The following is a 22,373-nucleotide window of genomic DNA, read 5'->3' on the forward strand; positions in this document are numbered from 1 at the left end:
GAGACTCCAACTCAAAAAAAAAAAAAAAAGGAAAAAGAAAACCTGTGTATGGACTCATGGAAAAATTTAGGGCTTGAAGAATGAGTTGCTTGAATTTCAGAGTACCTCTTCACAAAATACCTACTGATTACAAAGGGGGAAAAGAGCAACTTTACAGTGGAGAAAACTGACAGATACCACCTTAACCAAATGATCCCAGTGACTAGCAATGGGACAAATTGAAATCATGCCATCTGCTAGGATACACAGGGATTGCACTATTCTTTTTGTGATGTTCCTGCCGAGATGAATGACCTGCATCTGATCATGAGGAGATGATAAACAAACCCAGTTTGAGGGACATTCTACAAAATAACTGGACTGTGATCTTCAAATCATTCAAATTTATGCTCACTTGTACCCCACATCTCTATAATAAAAATTTTTTTTAAATTCAAGTTTATGAAATTCAAAGCAAGACCAAGGAGCTATTCCAAACTGAACAAAACTAAGGAGATTGTCAACTAAATAGAACACATGATTCTGACCTGGATCATTTTTGCTCTGTAGGCTACTGCTGGCACAAGTGATGAGACTTGAATGGGGCTTGAGGATTTTATGGTAGAAGTGCATCAGTGTAGGCCGGGCTCAGTGGCTCAGCCTGTAAGCCCAGCACTTTGGAAGGTCGAGGCGAGTGGATTACCTGAGCCCATGGGTTTGAGACCCACCTGGGCAACTTGGCAAGACCTCATCTCTACAATAAATCAAAAATTAACCGGGTGTGGTAGTGTGCGCCTGTAGTTCCAGAAGGATCGCAGGAGCCCAGCAGGTCAAGGCTGTGGTGGCTGTGAGCATGTCACTGCCCTCCAGCCTGGGTGACAGAGTGAGACTCCAACTCAAAAAAAAAGTGCATCAGTGTTAATTTTCTGATTTTGATGGTTTTACCATAGTTAAATAGTACAATGGCTTGGTTTTGTTTTTTGGGAAAACACGTACTAAAGTATTTGGGAGAATAAGGCCTCAAATTGGCAACTACCCCTCATTAGTTATGGTGAGAGTTCTTTTGTACTATTCTTGCAACTTTTCCATAAGTTTGAGATTGTTTCAGAATTTTAATATTCTTGCCTAAAATTTAAACCATGAGAAGTACATAAAGTTTAAAGTTCCCTAGTTCTTATTTTCTTTTAGGCATTTTATTTATGACTGTATGAATGTATATAATAATATATATTTTAAATCATATTGGCCATTTTTGATGTGCTAGGCACACAGTGTTCCTGGGAATTACAATGATCGTCAGTCAAAAAGAATATTCCCCTCCTCTAAGAGCTGCGTGGTCTTGTGTTATTTGGAGGTGCCATTATTTTTTTGTTATTTTTTTTCTGAGTTGGAATCACTCTGCTGCCCAGGCTGGAGTGCAGTGGTACGCTAACAGCCATCACAGCCTTGACCTGCTGGCCTCAGGTGATCCTTCCACCCCAGTCTTCCAAATAGCTGGAACTATAGGCGCATGTCACTACATCCGGCTAATGTTTTGATTTATTGTAGAGGTGAGGTCTTGCCTAGATGTCCAGGCTGGTCTCGAACCCCTGGACTCAGGCAGTCCTCTAACCTCAGCCCCCCCAAATGCTGGGATTACAGGAGTGAGCCACTGCGCCCAGCTAGAGGTGCCATTATTCCTCCCTCCCTTCCTCTCTTCTTTGAGTCAGAGTCTCAATCTGTAGCCCAGGCTGGAATTTACTGGCACCTGCTCACAGCCACCACAGCCTCAACCTGCTGGGTTTAGGGGATCCTTCTGCCTCAACCTTCCAAGTAGTTGGAACTACAGGCACATGCCATCATACCTGGCAAATTTTTTGATTCATTGTGGAGATAGGTCTCGCCAAGTTGCCCAGGCAATCCTCTTACCTCGGCCTCCCAAAGTGCTAGGATTCTAGGCGTGAGCCACTGTGCCCGGCCCATTATTTCTTTAAGCTTCCTCTTATGAAAGGCAGTGGAATGTGGTGGTGGGAGCTCCATCTTTAAATTTGTATCCCAGCCCTGCTAGTGATTGTACTGAAATCTCACTCACTTTACTGGTCCTCATTTCCTTATCTGCAGATTGAAGATGGTACTTGTCCCCATTTAACAGAACTGTTGGGAGAATTACAGGTGGAGATATATGTAGGGTGCTACACTTGCGTGGCACATAACAAGCACTCAGTAAATGATAGCTCCACCAGGGACACTTAGGTTATCATTTTGTACTTTTATAAGTCTAAAAATCGCCTTGGACACATTTTTGCATATTTACGCATTAGAAACTCTTAAACATTTGGTTACTTTTTTTTGGTGAAGTTTTGCTTGTAGTGTCTTTGATAGTCTGTTAGAATGATATGAAAACTAGATGGAGAATAAGGAACATTTGTCTGAAATTCTGTGCCATATAGGATACAAGGGTTGGTCCACAACAAGGGTTGTTTTTATGTGACAGTTTTCCCATTTTCAGATGCAGATTGAGAATCCCAAATCTGAAAATTCAGAATACAAAATGCTCTAAAATCTGAATGCCCTGTAACTTCTTGAGTGCCGACGTGAATGCTAAAAGGAAATGCTCATTGGAGCAGGTTGGATTTCAGATTTTCAGTTTTGGAATGCTCAGCCAGTAAGTATAATGTAAATATTCAAAATCCTAGACACTTCTATTTTCAAACATTTTGAGTGAGGGATACTCAACCTGTACCAAGGTATCAGTGGAGTTAGCTACTGCAGGGATACCAGCTCTAAAGCTGAGGGAGCTACTGCAAGGATACCAGCCCTAAAGCTGGGGGTAAAGGGAAGGTGCTGGAATTAAAATTTAGAAGTGTGGGCTCTGGAGTGGTGACCCAGTCCTCTCAGGAGGGGGTACTGGCTGGCTGGTGCTTATGTTATTAAGGGGACACAATAAAGCTGCTTTTGCAAGTGTTGGAAAACACAAACTGGAAAGAATGCTGCTGATGGAGTGAAGGAGCATCCCAAGGGTGATGCTGTTGAGAGCAGGAGGTGTTGGATAAGGGATACTCAACCTGTGAAACAATTTTAGAATGGTTAGGTGAGCTTTACTCAGGTTTGAAAGGATCATATAATGCTAATCACTAGAAAATATGACATTATTTTGTCTGAAGTGGTATAAGGCAAGAAAATACTGTATCCCAGGTTTTAGGAACTTTGCCTAGTGAATTTTGAATGTCAGAGGAAGGAGTAATATTAACCCCTACTTGTTCTACTTTAAAGTTATTTAATTGGGAATTATTGGTATTTATATTCCTTTATACCCTGCTTGAAAACCAGGATAGGCTTTTAAAATCTCTAAATGGTATTTTTTTATTTGCCTTTGGCAGACCTATTTTGCAAATGACCAACTTTCTATTATGAGTTTTTAACAAGAATGTTGCCACTTCTTACTTTCTGCATTTGAAAGAATCAGATAACTTATTTTTAGAGTATTATAATTGCAAATAGATTGTGATTTTCTGTACTCAGTGGAGGAATGTAAACAAACCATTGCTACTGTGACTATATATAAACTTATGTAGGACAGGAGCTGTGCTTGAAAACTGTGAAGCAAAAGGGAGTCTATCTTTCTTACTTTTTTTTTTTTTAAGTTAGAGTCTCACTCTGTTGCCCAGGCTGGAGTACGGTGCACGCTCCCGGCCACCGCAGCCTTGACCTGCTGGGCTGAGGCGATCCTTCTGCCTCAGCCTTCCAAGTAGCCGGAACTACAGGAGTGCATTACCTCACCCAGCTAATTTTTTGATTTATTGTAGAGATGAGGTCTCACCATGTTGCCCAGACTGGTCTTGAACCCACGGGCTTAGGCAATTCTCTTGCCTTGGCCTCCCAAAGTGCTGGGATTACAGGCTTGAGCCACCACACCCGGCCAGGAGTCTATCTTTCAAAAAAGAGATAACTCATTGATTTAATTTGGAGATACATAGCCCACAGTGTTGGTTATATACTTTCATAGCTAAGACCAAAGTGTTTCTTCCATGTCACCGGCCATATAGTCCTTGAAGATTATTAGAGGGGTCCATATGTCCAGTGCCTGCTAGGTTAGCAACAGGAGTAGTGGACTGAGTGGAGGGGATAACAGCAGGTAGGAAGGAGCTCTTCTCTTCACACTATCCTTCTGAGAGTCTGTACTATTGTGTATCTCAAAAGTTACAGCTCATCAACATTGCTTCCATCTGACTTTCCTTCATACATTTTGTCTTTTCTCTTTTTTTATTTTAAAGATATGGGGTATAATTCAGGATTAAGTACATATGTGGTCATCGTACAGGTAAAGTTAGGACCTCTCTTTGGTCCCCACTTCACCTGTGTTGAGATCAGTTACGATTATTGATGTTATGTCTGTCGTTGTTCCCCCCCACCCCCCACTGCAGTGTCCTACTACTGCCAATCCCTTTCTTATAATACTGTGATCAATGCTCGGGATCCGCTTATAAGTGAGTACATGTGTTACTTCAGTCTTTGATTCTATGATAGATCACTGAGTATCATAGACTCTAAGTCCATCCAAGTTACTGCGAAGTCCGTAATTTTGTCTTTCTCTGTGGCTGTGTGATATTCCATTGTGTATATGTACCACATTTTCTTTATACAGTCCACTTTTGATGGGCAGCACAGTTGGTGTCATGTTTTTGCTATTGTTAGTAATGCTGTGATAAACATGCATGCAGGTATCTTGCCCAGATTTTCACTAACATTTTGATCTAACACAAATTTAGTGAGGAGGACTTCAGGCCTGTTAGGGCTTATGATGAAAACAAGTTCTGTGTCGAATGGGCTTCAGGTTTGCAGGTTGGTATTAGCTTACTAGCAAACAAGTTTCCAAAAAATGCTGGTCACTGATTATCAGCCTGTCTTGTTGAGTATAGTAGAGATAATTACTGGTGATCATATGTTGGTTAACAAACTTAACTTATACAAACAAAACAAAACGTATTTTTGGTCCTAAGTTATCGATGCTTCCTAGCCAAGTGTCAGGACACTCTAGTGCATTACAAAGACCTAACGTGTCACAGCATGCCAGGTTTTCCCCCCTGCTTGGGGTCTGGCTATCCTTAATGGATTCCCATCAGGGTTTTTCGGCTGTGTGACCCACCTTTCTCTGTTTTCAGCAGTCCATGTCCCACCATTTGCCTTCCATAACAGAAGTCAGCCTCATGAGAATACTCTTTGTTTCTACTTTAATCTCTTCCAGATATGTCATTAAATGCAAAAATGTACAAATCTGTGGTGAAATAGACAGTATTAGGAAGACAGCTCCTAAAAAAAACTCTTTGATTGCTCTGATAAATACCACTTATGGTAATTTAGTTATAATAAGTTCTGTATTTAAGATAAAATTTTGAGACCCAGTGTTTTCTTTCTTTTTACAGCCTCAGGTTCAGTCATCAGAACAGTCTCATGTAGAGATGCCTTCTGCTTCTGCCAATTTTGTTTTGTTTTGTTTTCATTTCCTGCCACATGGCAGGTGCTGTTGAGAAGTACCTTCAAAAACCGCTGAAAATTCTAGCCTCCTCTTTCTGAGGCTTCAGTGATCTAGAATGTGGTCGAGCTATTAGTCACAGGATAGAGGAGAGTGGCTAGCTTTGACAAGGCCTGTAGCTTGTCTTTTGTCTCTTATAATGTGTTGATCTTACTTCTTTCCTTTCTGTTTTCCTTCTTTCTATCTTCCTACCCAAATTGCATTAACGACTTCAGCTCTCTACTTTTTCCTTCTGTTTGCCTCTTAATAAATGAAAGGGAATCCACAGGAAAGAGAGAAGGTAGAATCAGCATTTTATAATTTAAAGTTTTAAGCAAAATACTTAACTCTGTCTTTACATGTATGAATATTTTGTCTTTTGTATGTCATAAGCCATCTGTATTGTGTTTAGACTCTGTGGGTTGTTCTTTGTTGTTTAATTATAGAAGGAGGTATGGGATTGGAACTGTTTGTGTACTTGAGAATTTTGATCAGTTCTATGAAATATAAGTCTGGCATTTATTCATGGACCCTTAAGGCAAACTGGGTGTGCGGTTTCAATTCTTTTCCCCCTTGTTGGGATGCTGTGGCCAGCGGCCAGAGCCAGTCATTTCCAGATTCATCCCCTGCCACTTTGGTTTCCAGGGACTAACAGAGCCCAGGCAGTCGGTATACATTTTTCTGGCTGTTGACCTGTGCTTCTGCTTCCTTTGTCCTACTGTATTCAGAAAATGCTAACAAGTAACTAGCCAGAGTAAATTTTATGTGTTGCAAAGCAGTTTCTGGAACTGGGGTTTAATGTTTGCACCACTATTTGTAAGCATGGTGTTATCTCTAAATGATACATGTGTAACCAACCCAGGGGGCTGCCTGGCCTCACTGATGCTCTTTTGTGAGAATAATTGACTCTGGTAACTACAGAACTGCCTGCGGCTATCAAGAAACTCTGCTATACTTGTACCACCTGCTATTGTTCTCTCTGGTCCACTGCTTTTTCTCTTTTTAATAAGTTGTCAATTACTTGGTTTCTGTAGGGATATGAGCAATTCGCTGAAATGGACATAGGAAAAATGTAGTTGGCTTCTAATCAGTTTCATTTATCCAGAGAAATTAATGATGTTAAGAATAATTCTCATCAGCTATTATTTTGAAAGCACAGATGTAGTTTTATCTCACTAAACAACAGTTTATTTTTCCATTTTGAAATCAGTGTGTACCATGTGACTAAGAGCAGTTTGCCAGGCATACATTTATTTTGACAGTGATGTTCATTTCAGGTGTATTCCACAAACTTTTTCTAACCACTTCTGGACCATACTGGAGTATGCTGAGCCCCCACCTCATAGGGGAAATTGTTAGAGTCTTTTGTCTATTCAGTTCATTTTGTTTTTGTTTTTTTGAGTTGGAGTCTCATTCTGTCACCCAGACTGGAGTGCAGTGGCCGCTCCCGGCCACCGCAGCCTCGACCTGCTGGGCTCCGGCGCTCTTTCCACCTCAGCCTTCCAAGTAGCTGGAACTACAGGCGCGCGCTACCACGCCCAGCTAATTTTTGATTAATTGTAGAGATGAGGTCTTGCCAAGTTGCCCAGGTGGGTCTCGAACCCGCGGGCTCAGGCAATCCACTCACCTCAGCCTCCCAAGGTGCGGGATTACAGGCTGAGCCACCAAGCCTGGCTCTATTCAGTTCATTGTTGTACCCAAGTGCCTCGTAGAAGTTTAGTAAATATTTGTAACATTGTAGTAAGCAAACACTTGTAATTAAATAAATAGGTGGTAGTCACAGATTATTATTAATCTGTGTTTTAATACAGATTATGTGTTAATATAAGATGAAACCAAGGTTTTGTGCATAAATACTGAAAAAAAATTCCTTGGCATTGACTAAGGTCAGAAGATTCCTGTGATTTATGTTGATTCTGTGGCTTACATATTAAGAATTTAGACAAAATGTGTTAATATCATCAAAAATCACTAGATTAGTCAAATGTTGGTTTGCCCACAGAATCAGTGATAATCATTAACCTAGAAGCTTTGGGATCTGGGTAAGATCTAATACTGAATCTAGAAAGTGAGTAATTAATCTGAAAGTGGACAGTTAAGCATTGGGAGCATTTTTTAAAAAGTAATTGAAGAATTATCTGGAAATTACCACTGTAACAGAAATACTAATTTTGTGACATTTTCTATTTTCTATATTATCTAATTATTCAAGAAATGTAACAATTGAAAGTATTGGATGTTTGTCATCTACAGAGCATTGTATTCTAAACCAATCAGAAAAGCAGCTTTGAGTCCATAAGTGCAGTTTCAATGCTGTTTTGATCTGGAGAATCCCCCAAATGAATTTAGGCAGCCAGAAGGGATTTTGATTATTAGGAAAGTCTTCTTGAGTTCTGAGATTAAGGTGGAGTTTATTTTTTTGTTTATTTTTTTGAGTTAGCGTCTCACTCCGTTGCCCAGGCTAGAGTGCAGTGACTCACTCAAGGCCACCACAGCCTCAACTTGCTGGACTCAGGTGATCCTTCCACCTCGGCCTTCCAAGTAGCAGGAACTACAGGCGTGCACTACTATGCCCAGCTAGTTTTTGATGTATTGTAGAGATGAGGTCTCACCAAGTTGCCCAGGCTGGTCTTGAACTTGTGGGCTCAGGCAGTCATCTCACCTCGGCCTCCCAAAGTGCTGGGATTATGGGCTTCAGCCACTGCACTGAGCCTAAGGTGGATTTTATTCTTTTCATCTGTCATAACAAAGGGGCAGTGCACACAATAATACTTATTGCACAGTGGAGCCGAATACTGGTTTCTGTTTCCAGAACTACCTCCTTGGGTCCTTTCCTTTTTAAGTCTGTTTCCTAAGCTGTTCAAAATGAGGTGAACAGAATTTACCTCAGGAGTATGTGGTTTACACATTTAGGACAGTGTCCAATACGATATAAGCACCAAAATATAGGTATTAATATGGTTATTAAAATGTCTGACTTCTTGGCTGGGTACAGTGGCTCACACATGTAATCCCAGCGCTTTGGGAGGTCATATCAGGAGGATCACTTGAGGCCAGGAGGTCGAGAACAGCCTGGGCAGTATAGCGAAGCTTTTTCTCTACAAAAAATGTAAAAGATTAGCCACATGTGGTGGTGCATGACTGTAGTCCCAGGTACTCAGGAGGCTGAGGTGAAAGGATCACCTGGGTCCAGGAAGTTGAGGCCATGATTGTGCCACTGCACCAACTCCAGCCTGGATGACAAGAATGAGACTCAAAAAAAAAAGTCTGACTTCTGTATCAGATAGATGCTCATTCAAGAGGTAACTGGGTGTGAGTATATGATTAGGACTGTTTCTGAAGACCAGCAAAGTTTCATCTTTTTTATTTAAATGATTCCCTGTTTAAAAATATGTTTTAAAATACTATTGCAATAGTAAGAAAATATAAGAAGTAAGGTACTAAATCTAACAAGACCTCCATGGAACAAAATGTAAAACTACAGAGGGTGCCAAAATAAATGTATACACATTTTAAGAAAGGAAAAAACTTTATTAAAATTGTAATACTCCATGCCTATAATCCCAGCACTTGGGGAGCCTGCGGTGAGAGGATTGCCTGAGCCCACAGGGTCAAGACCAGCCTGGGCAACTTGACAAGACCTCATCTCTACAAAATATCAAAAAATTAGCCGGGCGTGGTGGTGTGTGCTTATAGTTCCAGCTACTTGAAAGGCTTGCCTGAGCCCAGAAGGTCGAGGCTGCGGTGGCTGAGAGCATACCACTGCACTCCAGCCTAGGAAATAGAGTGAGACTCCAACTCTTAAAAAAAAAAAAAAATTGTAATAATATATACCAATAACAAAAGATGAATACAAGTTACATTTGACTTCTGCAATTACAAGAGGTTCTCAAAGTGGTTACCATCAGCATACAAACCCTTCTGGTTACTGTGAACTACAACAGGTCTTGTTGCAGTGCGAGGCCTCCCGGATCTTCCCTTGTGCATATCACACACAGAGCCATGTGTATCAAACTTATCACGAATGTGTGCATTTATTAGGCGTGTTGGAGGTTCAGTTGCATACTCATGCCTCCATTGCTGAGGAGGCAATGAAATTCCACTTCAAAATGGTCTTGTACTCCTCAAAAGACAACTGAACTTTCACTATTTTCTTTGTCCTGCCTTTCACATGGTGACACAGCATTCATTTGATTAGCACTATCTTTTGAGTGAATACCGTACTGCATATTGCTATCGTAATTCAATTCAGCTTTGAGAAGTAATACATAGATAACATCACTTAAAATGTGTACACATTTTTTTGCCACCTATGATATATTAGAAAACATTAAAATAAGACATAATGGACATAGAGCTTTGTTATGTTCATGGATTAGAAGGCTCAGTAATTTTAAGATGTCAGTTCTCTTTTAGTTGGGATATATAAATTTAAAGCAGTCCCAGGAAAAATCTCGAGAATCTTTTTCTGAAACTTGATAATCTGGCATTAAAATTTATATGGAAGAGAGAAAGAAAAAGAATAGCAAGTAGGAGGATTTAACCTACTAGATTATTTTATTGTAAAACTGTAATAATGAAGGCAGTGTGGTGTAGATGCAGAGATTGAGATGGGCCAGCGAATCAGCCAGGGAAGCCTAGACTAAGACCATCATGTGTACATGGAAGCTTGCTGTATGATAGAACAGGCCTTAACGGTCAGTGGGAGGAGGTGACAGCTGACCCTGTAGATTAGTGGAGGAAAGAGTGGACTTATTAACAAGTGGTGTTGGATTTATTTAGTCTCTTAGGACTGCCATAACAATATATCACAAACTGAATGGCTTAAAACATTAAAAGTTTTTTCTTTCCCCTCAGAAGTTTATTCTCTTTGGACTTTACAGACTAGAAGTCCAAAATCATGCTCCTTCCAAAAGCTCTAGGAAAAAAATCATTCCCATCTCTTCTTAGCGTCTGGTGTTTGCTGGCAATGGGACAAACGACATCTTCAGATGACCATCTTACCCCTATGTGTAAGGATCAGGTTATACCCCCCATACAAAAATAAATACCAAATGGAATCAGATAAATATGAAAAGTTATTTTATTCCGAAAAAATATAGAAGAGTATTTATGACCTTAGATCACGGATAACTTAAACACAATACAAAAAGTACAAAAGATAAGTGAAAAGGTTGATACATGCATGTTCATTATAATTATGTTCACCAAATGACGCTATGATGAAAGTGAGAGAAGCGAGAAGGAAATATTTTCAACACTTATGATCAACAGAGAATTTGTATCTAGAATACAACACAGAACTCCTACAAATCAGTAAGAAAAAGACCTAGTAGAAAAAAAATAGACAAAAGAAACAATAGAAATTTCACAGTAGAGAAAATTCAAATGGCCAACAGAGATGGAAGACGAGAATCAAACTTAATTAGTAATCAAGGAAATGCAAGTTAAGCGAAACTGAGATACCATTTAATACTCGTCAAATTGGCAAAAATTAGAAGATTGGGAAATAACCAAGTTTTGGTGAGGACATGGAACAGTGAGAACTTGTACTCTTCTGGTGATTGTTGTAACTTTGAAAAACAGTGTAGTGATATCCAATAAAGTTGGAAAATGACCTTCTATGACCCAGCAGTTTCAGTTGTGGGCAGGTTACCTATTTCCACAGAAGTATATATACACGTACAGGAGACATGTACTAGGATGTATGTAGCAACATGACACGTAATGGTAAAGACTGGAAATCTAAATGCCCATCAGAAGGAGAATGTATAAATATATTGTGGTAATGTGTCAACGTAAGTGAATTTCAAGAATGTAGCATTGAATGAGGAAAGCAAGTTACAGAAGAATAAATTCCATTTTATAAAATTCAAAAATATATAAAACTGAAATATTGTCTAGGTTACCAAGCATTATGTGGTAAATCAAGGGGATGCTAAGTGGTCAGTTAAGAGAGTGGTTAACTCTTGTGGAGTAGGATCAGGTAGGATCAAGCAAGGGGTTTCTGGGTATTGGAAGTGTTCTATTCCTTAAGCTGATTTGGTGGGTAATGGATGTTCTTTTGTATGTCTTAAATATTTAATAATAAAAAATTACTCTCAGAAGTTTTATTATTTTTAAGAGTGGAAAAGTAACATAAATGTTATCTCCATCCAAAAAGTAATTCAAACACTGAATACTTATTTTTAAATGTGTTTTGAATTCTTTGCAGATGAGAAATGCTTGAAACATGGAAGGGAAAGCCTAGTGATCCTTGTTTGTCCCATGACTTTGGCACTGAGAAGTTTCTGCGGCTGTAGATGTGACTGTGTTTCGAGCCAGCTGAAGGGGGTTTTAGCAGCATTTGAAAGCATATTCACATTTTTATCGAAGCAACAATATGCCCATCTCCTGTTCATTTTCTTTTTTTCTTGGCATCCAAGTAATTGAGCCAGATGGAAAACGTTTCCCACGTTAGGTTCTCTTCCAGTGTGTCAGCCATTTAATTTTCTGTCCTTAATCTCCTAATGATAAGATTTCAAAATGTGATCATTGACAAATGTGATCAATTGATCATGCCTTACCACAGCCTTGACCTCCTTGGCTCAGGTGATCCTTCCTCCTTAGACTCCCCAGTAGCTGGGGCTATAGGCACATACTACCATGATCATTGTGAGAGTCCAGTTTATTCTCGATTAGAAGCTTTTAATGATAGCCTATACCTGCCCCTTTCTGTTGACATCATATAGTTAATAGATAGTAAGAACAAAATAAGTAAAAACAGCTTCCATGTCTTCTTAGCCCATCTGGACATGCAGTTGTCTGGTCAATTAGCAATTGAAAAAGCCCAAACCTTTATCTCACCTTAAGAATATGGACTTGGAAATCAGACAGACCTAGATTCTAGCCTCAGCTGTGCCACTTACTATGTGTAACAGTTTTAAGTTTTCTTAAAGTCTCTGAACCTCTCTATTCAGAACATGGTGATGGTTCTGCCTTTGGAGATGGTGGGGCCCTTGCACTACCCTACCGTCTCTCTGGAGATGGTGGGGCCCTTGCACTACCCTACCGTGGCACACATAACTAGCATACCCCCGAATTCAGGCCCACCCCTCTTACAGTCACCAAGTGTGCAATCTCAAGTAATTCACTTGACCTCTGAACTTCAGTTTCCCCATTTGCAAATTGGGTAGAAAGACTCCACCTTTCTGGGATAAAGAGAATGTAGTTGTGATCATGAGAGTATTTGGTCACTGGAAGACCTTTGCAAACTGCAAAGCCCACATTATCACTGTTGCAGACTCTGCACCCGTGCCCACATGACACCTTCCTGAGGCCAACCTCTCGCCACCCCCGGTGTCTCAGACCCCTAGTGCTGCTCTTTAGAGATCTCACCTCCTTCCCCTGCCTGTGAAATAGTTTCTTCAACTGTAAAACAGATGGCAATATCTATGTTACCAGTTTGCTACACAATTCAAGTTGTCAAGCGAGATGAGATGGACAGTGAGTATGAAAAAGCTCTGTCATCTCTGACACTAAGAATTTAAGCGCAGATGTTCATCCTAGCCTACACCAGGCATTGCCCCCTTGTTGAACCAGCCTGGTCATGTTTGTTCAACGCACAGAGTTTGATCTGCTCTGACTGTACATGGTTTAAAGAGTCTTTCTTAAAATTGATAAGGGAATTTGTGTATCCATATTTGCTTCCATATTCACTGAAAGCTATTAACACCTGGTCAAAATTCCTTTCTTTTTTTTTCTTTTTTTTGAGTTGGGGTCTCACTCTGTTGTCCCAGCTGGAGTGCAGTGATACAATCATGGCTTACCACAGCCCTGACCTCCTTGGCTCAGGTGATCCTTCCACCTTAGACTCCCCAGTAGCTGGGGCTATAGGCACATACTACCATGCTTGGCTAATTTTGTTTATTTCTTGTAACAATGAGGTCCTGTGTTACCCAGGCTGGTCTCAACTCCTGGGCTCACGCACTCCCCATCCTTGGTCTCACAAAGTACTGGAATTACAGGCATGAGCCACCATGCCTAGCCTCAGAATTATTTTCTTTGCCATTTTATATGCATTGATTTCAGTAGTTAAAATGAATGTACAATCTGAACTCATTTCCACTATTTACTATAGTAGAAAAAGATAGGCTTAAGTAAAGACTGATATTGGAAACTGTTAACATGCTGTTGGTAACAAATGTTCTTTGATACCCATCTTTCCTAGAACTTCATTCAATCAAATTATAAGACATACTAGTTTTATATGCTGCAGTTTGCTAAGATTGATATCATCCTTACGATTTGTCCTTTGCCATCCTTTCTTCATGTTCTCCGGATAAACTCATTACTCCTGGTTCTTAGGCTTCCATCTCTGTGCACTGTAACACTCCTGATTCATATTACCAGACATTTTCCAACACATTTTCAAGTCCTTACTCAGCATCTCTGTGTGGATGGCCCATGGGCACCTCTGTTTCACCATGTCTAAAACTGAATGTGTTCTCTCCTCTGCTCCCTTCTCTAGAAGCCCCAGCCTGTATTCTTCCTCCTATGTGCTCTGTCTTGATCCATAGCCCCATTCTTTACCTTTCACTGTTGTTCAGGGACCTGGAAATTATGCCAGACCAGAGTTTCTAAACCTCGGACATGACATTTGGGGCTGGATGATTCTTTGTTGTGGGGGCCATCTGATGCATCGTAAGGTTTCAGCAGCTTCCTTAGCTTCAGCTGCTGCCTGCCAGATGCCATTAGTACCCTGCCCCTTCATTCATGGCAGTCATACTGTCTCTATACATTGTCTCATGTACCCTGGGGAACACAATCATCCCTGTTGAAAACTGCCATCTTACACTCTTCTTTTTCACTTTCCTCCCACATTTAGTCAGTTACTAGCTCTTTTTTTTTTTTTTTTTGAGTTGGAGTCTCACTCGGTCGCCCAGACTGGAGTGCAGTGGCCGCTTCTGGCCACCGCAGCCTTGACCTGCTGGGCTCCGGCAATCCTTCCACCTCAGCATTCCGAGTAGGCAGAATTACAGGTGCGTGCTACCACACCCAGCTAATTTTTTGATTTTATTGTAGAGATGAGGTCTCACCTGCCCGGGCGAGTCTCAAACCCGCGGGCTTAGGCAATCTACTCACCTCAGCCTCCCAAAGGCGCGGGATTACAGGCTGAGCCACCGAGCCCGGCTCCTAACCCTTTTGATACTGCTTTCTGAATGTCTTTCAGAGATATCTTCTTTTTTCTTTATTCTCATGCTCATACTTTAGTTCAGATTCCTTTCCCATGCCTGAACTGTTCTAGTAGTTCCTACAAACGCCATCTGTATTGAGTAACCATGCTCAGTTATTTACATATATTACATGCAGTCCTTACCACAAGCTTATTATAGGTCTCTGGGTTGCAAGCAACCTAAACTCAGCCTACACCTTTAAACCCAAAGAGGAGCTTATAGGCCTAAGTTACTAGGAAACTCTGGACTCCATCCTTCTGTATATTTCCAAACTGTGCTTGTGTGTGTTTTGCTCCACATCCACCTTGTCCTTATAACCCTCCATTCCCCTGTGTCCCAGGGAGGGATAGCAGGAGGGTGTCACCAGGAGAACTCTGGCAGCAATCTTTGGAGGGGCTAGTCCTTCATCTCCAACAGAAGTGTGTTGGGAGATATCCCCGTTTTACATGTCAAATGACTGAGGCTCTGGGAGGGAATCCCTGTGCCCAAGGCTACTTTGCAGGCAGATGGGGCTGGTCCAAAGCCTGAACTCTTTCCATTACTATGTACTGCCTCTTTCCTTTTGGCTCTCTCTTCTGCTGGATAGACTTCCCTCACTTAAGATTTTAGCTTTCTAAATTATAGATTTGGTTGTTTAATTATGTTTCTTCAGTGGTTCTTCACAAGATAAAAGTTCAAATCTAGCCTGAAAGATAAAACCCTTGTTATTTGACCTTACTTATCTTAGGGTTATAGACTTAGCTCCTGTCATTTACCTCCTTGTACTTAAGGCTCAAGATACCCACTGCTTCAGAACTTCATACTTTAGCTTCTGCAGTTTCCTCAGTCTAGGGGAGTGGAGTGGTCAGGGTCCTGGGTCCTGAGAAATAAACCTGTGTTTGAATCTTGGCTCTACCTCCTACTAGCTCTATGACCTTGGGCTCTACCTGGAATACCCTACCCACTGTGTTCCCCTAACTGACATCTGTTCTTTAAGATGCAATATGGTTCTCACTGGAGAGGCCTTGTCAACTTCTACCTCTAGCCTCTTAACCCATTTCATTCTTAGCCTTGTACAGTAAGTATCCTTACTTACAGTAAGTATCCTTACTTATTGTACTTATTTCATTCTTAGCCTCTTTAGTAAGTATCCTTAATGCCAGCAGTTACTATTTTTTAAATGTATACCTTTGGGAACAGATTAGTTTGGAATTTTTGTGGCCTTTGGGTATGGACAGAGGCCAAGGTTGTGGTCTCTATATACTGGGTTCCTACATGCTTCCAGCGTGCATAGTTTCCTCTGTGGCTGGACAGCTTTGCTTCTGCCTGTATGCATTGCCCTTCACCAGCTGGGTGTTTGTAATTTTTTTTCAATTAGTCTTCATTAGTATTGCTAGTAGACTTTCTGCGATGATGAAAACATTCTATATGTGTGCAGTTCCCTATGGCAGGCATTATTAGCCATGTGTGGCTGCTGAGCATTTGAAATGTAACACTAGTATGACTGAGGAACTGATTTTTAAATTTAATGTAAGTTAAATTGCTACATGTGGCTAGCGGCCACCATATTAGACTATCATATTAGACAGCTCAGGTCTTAATCGTTAATAATAACTTAACCAGCTGGCGCGGTAGCTCAAGCCTGTAACCCCAACACTTTGGGAGACCAAGGTGAGAGGATTGCCTGAGTCCAGGGGTTCGAGACCAGCCTGAGCAACTTGGTGAGACCTCATCTCCACAATAAATCAAAAAATTAGCTGGATGTGGTGGTGCATATCTGTAGTTCCAGCTACTTGGAAGGCTGAGGCTGAAGGATCGCCTGAGCCCAACAGGTCAAGGCTGTGGTGTCCATGAGCGTGCCACTGCACTCCAACCTGGAGTGACAGTGAGATCCAACTCAAAAAATATATATAACTTCACCTTTCTGTTAAACAAGACATCATGTCTTCTCTAATTTGTTCTTCTTTTCATTTATGGAAAACTCTTATGTACTTCCATGCCTGCTGCACCTAGAGTAATAAACTTGTAGAAAAATGGAATAAAGTACTAATGCCACTGAACTATACACTTAAAAGCAGTTAAAATTATAAATTTTATGTTATGTGTTTAATTGCCACAATTTAGAAAAAAGCACAGAGTGAGGGAACACAAAACCTGCATTGAAAGACCATCAGGGAGCTTTCCACTGAGGTGGCAGCACCCTGAGTCTGAAAACTACAGGCAGAGGCCGAGGAAAGAGAGATGACAAGTGGCTTTCTGACTTGATCTGGAGGGGCTGGAGAGCAAGTGGGTGTTAGGCCATGAAGAGCCTGCTATGACTGACTACAAAGATGAGACTTGGTCCAAAAAACCACAGGAAGTCATTGAGGGATTTTAAGTTGTGTGACTCCTGCACATAGCCTCTCAGGCTCCCATTATCTCCTTGATCCAGAGGACAAGTTTGAATTTTATTTTTATAAAGATCACTCCGGACCTGTAGTTTGGGAGGCTGAAGCAGGAGGATTGCTTGAGGCTCAGTACTCAAGGCCAGCCTGGGCAACGCAGTGAGACCTCATTTCCACCAAAAAATATGTGTGTGTGTGTGTGTGTGTGTGTGTGTGTGTGTGTTGTGATATGCACTTGTATTCTCAGCTACTTGGGAGGCTGAGGCAGAAGGATGACCTGAACCCAGGAGGTTGAGGCTGTGAGTGGTCTGGCTGCTTTGTAGTAAATACTGGATCAAGGGAGACATAAACAGGCTAATAAAGATCACATTGGTAATAATAGCAGCTAACATTCAGTGTTGTAGTAGTTCAAGAGGAATGATGGGAGCCTGAGAGGCTATGTGCAGGGGTCATACAGCTAGTCAACGATGGGGTTTGCAAAGATGCCAAGATTTCCTCATTTGGAGAAGTCTTACCCATTTTGTAGTACACCACTATGTAGGAGTAGCTAACCCAAAGTCAACTGAGATATCTTGTTCATTAATCACACTTTAAATATGAAAAGAGAACTCTGGTGTTTTCATGACAGTTATAGGATATAAGCTCTTTTCCTTAAAAAAATTATATGAGTAGATATTGGAGAGAGAAATGGCTGACTGTGAAAGGGACGTGTGCGGGATCCTTGTGTTGGAATTGTTCTCTGTCCTGACTGGGGTGGTGGTTATATGAATTGTACATGTGACAAATTGCACAGAACTAAATACAGACACATATAAATAAGTGCCTGTAAATCTGGTGACATCTCAATAAGGTTGGATTTCATCAATGTCTATTTCCCGGCTGGGATATTGTACTATAGTTATGTGAGTTGTTGCCATTGGGGTGAACTGATTGAAGGGTATACAGGATTTCTGTGTAGTATTTCTTACAACTGCATATATGTCTACAATTATATCAAAAAGTTTTAAAAAATTGAATAAAGCAGGTCTCTCTTGGTACTCCTAGTTTTCAGTATTTTCCTCTTACTGGATGTTTCTTCAGTAATAATTTTCTATAGATATGATTTTTTAATTAAATTTGACACCTTACTAGTTTTTTAGTAAGGTTTTGTTTTTTGTTTTGTCTTACTTTTCAACATCTTTGAACTAAGGATATATCTTAATTCATGGAGACTTAACATTGAGTCACTTTAATTGGTGGCAGTTTTTTTAGTGGCATATAAAATGCTGATGTGTCTTATAATCACTCCTGTCCTAGATTTGATACATATGATTAGTGAGTAATTCCACCATGTTGGAAAGGAACAGTAACTGGTGAAATTTTTGTTAGGTACATTTTTTGTATGTGATTTATCAGTTATTGTTTGTTTCTCAGCTTCAAGCCCCACTTCTCTGTTTTATACCTTGAAAGCTGGGATCCTACCAACCATGTTTCAGATGGCCACCTGGCTCTTCTTCAGGCAGTGCCAACAAAGGTGTAAGGGGGCTGCTACATGGCCAGAGAAGGAAGAAGGAACTTGCTGCTTCCTATCCCCATGGGGGTACTTGAGCAACACTTTTTTGTTCCAGGGGCGGCAGCAGTTCCTTTCTGTAGCAGGAGCTGTATCTGTTTGGTTTTTCCAATACTTGGAGGACCATCTTCATTGCACCTCCCAGAGGTGCTAACCTGGACTAAACCCATGAGAGTTTCTTTCCTTTGTTCCCCCAGCTCTGGAGCACTCCTTCTCAGATGCCTTAGTGTTCTTCTCCTCCTCCCCCCCCCACGCAGCCTTTCTCTTTCTCTCTATTTCTTCCTCTCTCTCCCCCTTCTTCTCCCCTTCCCCTTTCTCTCCTTCTCCCTCTCCCCCCTTTTTGGTGACTAGCTTTTTAAAAATATATATATATATTTTTTTTGAGTTGGAGTCTCATTCTGTCGCCCAGACTGGAGTGCAGTAGCCGCTCCCGGCCACTGCAGCCTCGACCTGCTGGGCTCCGGCGATCCTTCCGCCTCAGCCTTCTGAGTAGCCGGAATTACAGGCATGCGCTACCACGCCCGGCTGATTTTTTCATTTATTATAGAGATGAGGTCTCACCAAGTTGCCCAGGCGGGTCTCGAACCCGCGAGCTCAGGCAATCCATTCACCTCAGCCTCCCAAAGGTGCGGGATTACAGGCTGAGCCACTGAGCCCTGCTTGGTGACTAGTTAAGAACTTTATACCTAGATTTTTATATTAAAATCTCTGTTAAAATAATGAGTGTGATTTCTGTCTCCTGTGTGGAACTTGACTACTACCCAGTCAACAGAGACACCAGTTCCAGCATGTACTGCATCCAAGGGTCTCTCTCACACACACTCTGTTGTCTGTGGTCAGTGAACTTTCGAAGTATAAATCTGATAACCCCCATTTAAAAATCCATCAGTGGATTCCTATGCTCTCAGGAAAAAGAAGACAATTCTTACAGAACCGTGAGAGTCTCGCCCCATCTACTAGCCCCATGTTATCTCACACAATTTGCTTCCCCTCTGTCTTTGCAGTCCAGACACGCTGGTCTTAGTTTCTCGACAGCCAGGTTTCTTCCCACTGCACAACCTTTGGCCATGCCATTCCCTCTACTTAGATGCCCCTCACCTTCTTGCCTAGTTACTTTTGTCTCAGCTTAATTGTAACTTCCTGGGGAACACCCTGCTGACCTACCTGAAGAGGTCTGTTCCCTACTACATGTACCCAAAGTACCTTATTCCCCTTTGTTGCACTGTAACAGTCTTAATGTACATTAATATGTGTCATTCCTACAGTATGCCTCTCCCCACCTACACCAATTAGCTGCATGAGTGCAGGAACTAAGTCAGTGTTTCTTACTGCTGTGTTCTCAGTACCTGGCACATTGTATGTGCTCCATAAATATTTGTTGAATGAACAGTAGGAAGAGGCCATTTAGTAATATCCTGATATTGAATCAATTTTTACTATAAGACTAAACATTTTTTGAGAAAGTCTCCTGCTGTGCCCTAAATTACTTCAATAACAATCTGACAAGGCACCAAACCAAGAGGAAAAATCTCCTTTTTTTGAGTCAAGATCTTATTCTGTCATTCTGGCTGGAGTGTAGTAGCATGCTCATGGTTCACTACAACTTTGACCTTCTGAATTCAGGCAATCCTTCCACATCAACCTCCCAAGTATCTGGGACTATAGGCATACGCCACCACACTTGGCTATTTTTTTTTTTTTTTTTTTTTTTGTATAGATGGGGTCTCGCTATGTTACCCAGGCTGCCTCATACTCCTGGGCTTATGCGGTCCTCCTACCTTGGCCTCCCATAGTACTGGAATTGCAAGCGTGAACCACCACACTTGGCCAAAGATCTATTTATTAAACTAAATCATTGTATTTTCCATGATATTCAGGTGAAAAGATAATGGAAAAACTTTTGTGCCCCATTGAAGCATAATTCTTACAGGTGATTTCTGTGTTACCACCCCTCCTTAAAAGATAGGCATGATTTATCCTACTTTTTTTCCTTGAGTTGCTGTTAGTTCCAAATTGGAGGTTTTGTGACAATATGAACCCACAGTTAATTGCCCTCCTAAATGTTTTTCTTGTAATCCAATGTAGTACCTTGTGTTTTACTGAGGCAACTATACCTTTGCCCTCCTTTCCTCTAAGTCAGGCTCTTCTCTCACAGGCAAAGCCTTCTACTCTGGCTGAATGCACCATACATTCTTTCTGGAGCCCATTACCATATTCTAAAAATTCCTTCTAACCTTGGAAACATTTCCTTCATTGCATCTTGTCATCCTCATTGCATCATTGGCATCAATCTTCTTATAGTGAACAATAGAAAGAGTAGAGACCATTTCTTAATACTTGTCCTACATAATAGTTCCCAAATTATTTTGTTGTCATCGGAGTTTACTAATTCTCTAAAATCACCATAAAATATAGGACTGAAAGGAGCCTTACATCATCAAGTCCAATTCCCTCTCTCATATGTATGACCCAGAAGAGCAAGTAAGTGGCCAGTCCAGATCTCATGGGGTGTCAGAGGCAGAACCAGGGCTCCCGACCCTGCTTGATGTTTTTGGTGACTTTGAGGACCACAAATCTACTTTGTGTAGGGCAGTGTCAGGAAAAGACGAGCAGTATAACTGTAATTTAATTTCTTTTTTAACTAGTCTTCTAGAATTTATTCATCCAAATCCGGGTTGCTTTAAAACAGACTATGCAGATATTGAAAAAGGTACCCTAGCATTGGTTCAGTCTGTCTGAAAATGGAGTTTTCAGACTGAACCAAGAAAATATTACTTGAATAAGCACAGAATCCTCCAAGGTAACTGCTTTGAAGGAAACAGAATCTATTTGTCTCAGTAAAATCCAGTATGGTTCTTAAAATATCAGGCACATTTCTTCTATAATAGTTTATAGAGCATGGCTACTATTTTCAAGTTGCTTATAATATTCTTAGAGGCAGTGCCTAGTCGATGATATTAGAAGTGTTTTTCAAACTTTTATGTAGTGTCCTACTGATTACTAAGTATAGGACTAGGCACTCTCAACAGGGAGAAGAGGTGCTGCCGTGACAGTTTGGTGGGTGAGAGACTTACTAGCCCCTAGTTCAGATGGAGGGACATTTCCTTTATTTCTTTGTTTAACAAGCGTTTATTAAATGCTGTTCTTGGATCAAACACACATGGCATGCAGTGACCAGAGAAAGACAGGTGACACAATATATGTGGGTTCTGGTCACAGCAGGTGAAGGTCTGTTCAGGGAGACAGGTAGAGGAGATGGGTTATAAGTTGAGGCCACGTGAATGGCAAGCTTTTTTATTTTTATTTTTTGAGTTGGAGTCTCACTCTGTTGCCGAGGCTGGAGTGCAGTGGCATGCTCACAGCCACCCCAGCATCCGTCTGCTGGGCTCCGGTGAGCCTCCCGCCTCAGCCTTCTGAGTAGCCGGAACTATAGGCATGTGCTACCACGCATGGCTAATTTTTTGATTCATTGTAGAGATGAGGTCTTGTCAAGTTGCCCAGGCTGGTCTCAAACCTGTGACCTCAGGCAGTCACCTCACCTCAGCCTCTCAAAGTGCTAGATTACAGGCTTGAGCCATTGTGCCCAGCCTGAATGGCGAGCTTTTAAGAGCCAGGCCAAGGGTCACCACAGCCTTGACCTCCTGTGTCAGGCAAATCCTGAATGTAAGTAATTGTCCACAGCAAGGCACTTTGGGGGAGCAACAGGTTTAAATTAGAACTTTCTAGCCGGGCTCGGTGGCTCAGCCTGTAATCCCACGCCTTTGGGAGGCTGAGGT

The 22,373-nt window shown here is 41.3% G+C and overlaps 1 protein-coding gene across 2 annotated transcripts in view; it reads left to right on the plus strand.

Moving 5' to 3' along the window:
- TNRC6B (trinucleotide repeat containing 6B) overlaps positions 1-22,373 on the plus strand; it is a 151,014-nt gene that overhangs the window by 21,895 nt on the left and 106,746 nt on the right. The gene's annotated exons all lie outside the window — the stretch shown is intronic.

Source organism: Carlito syrichta, unplaced genomic scaffold (assembly GCF_000164805.1).
Source record: "Carlito syrichta isolate Samal-C Ts95f unplaced genomic scaffold, Tarsius_syrichta-2.0.1 Scaffold316302, whole genome shotgun sequence".
Taxonomy (NCBI): domain Eukaryota; kingdom Metazoa; phylum Chordata; class Mammalia; order Primates; family Tarsiidae; genus Carlito; species Carlito syrichta.